The sequence below is a fragment of the Tupaia chinensis genome, unplaced genomic scaffold (genome assembly GCF_000334495.1).
Source record: "Tupaia chinensis unplaced genomic scaffold, TupChi_1.0 Scaffold145933_1, whole genome shotgun sequence".
Taxonomy (NCBI): Eukaryota; Metazoa; Chordata; class Mammalia; order Scandentia; family Tupaiidae; genus Tupaia; species Tupaia belangeri.
In genome coordinates, this window is record NW_006205792.1 from 14,186 (window position 1) to 17,428 (window position 3,243).

Sequence of the window (3,243 nt, forward strand, 5' to 3'; positions counted from 1 at the left end):
CTCCCCTTGCATATCATCAGATACATAGAGTGCCACCCACGTCCAGCCAAAATGCAGCAACAAGCAGATGATTCCATAAGCCGAAGAGCTGTCCTTGGTGGCCATCTGATAAACTGATGGAAATTGGTCTTTATCACTAAGGATGGGATCAAAAGGACCATATGTGACCTGAATGAAAAAAAAAAAAAGCAAAACAAACAAATTTTACAAAAACTCATGCTTATTTTTTTAAAATGCTATTTCACCAGTTCAGTCTCATGTACTTTTATTGAACTTTATTTATTTTTAATTTGACCAAAGAGTAACAGAATGAGAGAGAGGGGGAGAGAGAGAGATAGAGAGAGAGAGTGGAAGCAAGCCAGGTCTGGGATTCAAACCATTGTCTGCCATGTGGGAGTCCAGCACCCTTAACTACCATGCCACTTGCTGGCCTTCATGCTTATTTTTTATAAACAATGTTAAATGCCAAGTTGGAGTCGTTTAACTAAAATTCAGACTTCTCAGGTTTTTTTGTTTATTTTCAATTTTTACTAAAATTAAGAGGTGGAGAGGGGTTATTTACAAAACTTGGTGGTAGGCAAATGAGTCAAAAACTTTTTTAAAAAAATTTTTGTTTGAGAGGTTTTTGCTATAGGGTGCATGTGCTCGCCAGACAGACAGAGAGAGAAAGCGAGAAATCACCCCCCAGGGGGGATGGCCACGCCGCAATCCCTTCTCCTTCGTTCTCCTCTAGGGATCTTGGACATGCACGCACATGTGCCCGGCATGAGTTTTAAGCCACCGGGTCCGGGACTTGAACTGCGGTCGACTACATGGGAGTCCAATGACATAGCCATTACGCTAACTGCTGGTCCCCAAATTTTTTTTAGTTAAACTAACCATCCTGAAGTTTCTGCCTGTGAAATGTAGATATAATATTGAGCAAAATTTGTGGCCTCCCAAGTACATTGGTTATCTATGTACAAGTATCATGGACACCATAAAACTGCAGGGCGTCAGTTGATTAAAAAATAATTAGTATATATTATGTGTAATAAACTTAAATTTACAAAGGCTTTTCCATTCAGGGATCTGATTCTGTTTCTAGAGAAGGGAGGAATCCTGTATCAGCCATTTACCCATCACAGACTGCACCAGAGCATTTTGGGGGGCTGGTTGGATTTACCAGTGAGCCAGTGAGGTCACTGGGCAAATTTCTAAATGTTATTCAGTTTATTCATGTCACATACTAGTGTATTTTTTAAATTCTAGAAAAGGAAAAGTTTTGACTGTTTGGTGACAGTCAAAAGAAAATGCAAAAATTTTACTCTGACCTAGTTCTCCTTGCAATCAGAGCCCCTCACCTTGGAAAGTGAATTGCCCTTCTTTTTTTGTAAAGAAGATGAACTGTATTTTGCAGTTTGTGTACTTGAAAGTGAAAGTAACATACCATCAATTTTCCTAGTTTGGATATAGAATTGTAACACTACACAGTGTACATGCCCAGAATCATGTGTATATTTCCAATGAACTTTTTTGCAAGCATACTTGTAATCATAGGTATACAATTAATACATGTGTATATGCTTATGCCTGAGCAAAAGTTTTTGCAATTCTTGTGTTTTTTTTTTAATTTTATTCATTCACCATACATACTTACAGCATACAAAATGAGATTTCCCATTCAGAATACACTGTATATTGGCTCAATCAAGCACATCACAACATACGTGTTATCATCAACAAAAATTTTCCATGTCTTTGTTTCCTGTATATTTTGCCTTTTTTTTCTTTTTTTATTTTGCCATCTTTGATTCCCTATCTCTTACCCTCTGCTGTGCCCCACCCTCCTCCCACACTCTCTCTGGTATCCATGGTTGCTTTCTATGCCTTCCCCCCCCATTTTATTGATTTTCTAATGAACTTAATTAATTTAAATATTACCACTAGCAAGCACAGCTGATATATACATATCCATGAACACAAGGCTGACTTTAGGCATAAACCTCAGTGAGTAGAATGAACACTATAAAGTAGCACCTCGCTGGGGCTATATAGCTTACTGCAGTCATCAAATATGCATTTTTTCCCTGAAACTTTTTTTTAAATTAATGTACATTCATACCCTAATCATCATAACATCATATAAAATGTGGTATGTATGTTATCATTGATATTTTTCCATCTCTAGCTTCATATGTGTGTGTGTGTGTGTAGATATAGATATATATAGATATAGATATAGATATAGATATAGATATAGATATAGATATAGATATAGATATAGATATAGATATAGATATAGACCCTTATGTCTGACCCCTATCTCTAAAAAATGTGTAATTTTTATTTTGAAAAATACAGTTTTGGAATCTGCCAAAAAATTAAAATAATCTGATTCTGAATTTTGCGTGATTTTTGAAAATTTTCCCACTTAAACAGGGAGGAGCTAATTCTCTGTTTAGACAATAGAACAGAATATTGAGTGAAGAAATTACATGCTGTGGAAATGATTCTAGTTTGACAATATGACTATTAGAAGACTGTTTTCAATTCCATTGTTTTGAGAAATGACATGTGGCTAGTACTGGTAACAATATCATTATCACTTCCAGATCAAAACATGAAAGAAACACTATAAGTTTCAATAAATGCTTTATTGCCTACAGTGAGAACTGAGGTATAAAAAAAAAAAAACTTTATAAACATGGTGCAACAAGATATTGGTGAATCTGCCTTCCTGGGCTGCTGTGCAATGTTGATCAGAGGCTTCCTTCCCTAGATGCCAAGTCTAAAATATTAAAGTCAGAGAAAAAATTATGTATGAGTTTTTCATACTGTATCTTATCAACACAGCTTAAAATATATTGTCTTGAAAAACACAAGCATATAGCCTCTATGATATTTTTAAAATAATTTTTTCTACTGCAATGTAATTATTCTCTGCTAATGCTGTGTTTACCAGTAAAGTCTCCTCAAACATTTATAAAACACTTTCCCTGGAAGAACTTCTGAGGTGGAGAGTTGTCGTGCTGAGAGTAACTGGAAGTGTTTCCAAGTGATCCACCTGCATGGATGTGAGGAAGGGCAGAGGGAGCTGGTAAACTTCAACTGGGGAACTGAAGCATTTTATGAGTTTGGAGGACCTCCAGTGCTAGAATATTATTTATTTGCCCAAAGTGATAATGAATGCAAAGGTTTTTATATCTTTCTGTCTAATTTTCCTCTGAATGCCCCCTAATATTGTCCTGTCCTAAGATCAGA

The 3,243-nt window shown here is 35.9% G+C and overlaps 1 pseudogene; it reads left to right on the forward strand.

Moving 5' to 3' along the window:
• LOC106733915 (CDK2-associated and cullin domain-containing protein 1-like) overlaps positions 1–3,243 on the forward strand; it is a 27,421-nt pseudogene that overhangs the window by 423 nt on the left and 23,755 nt on the right.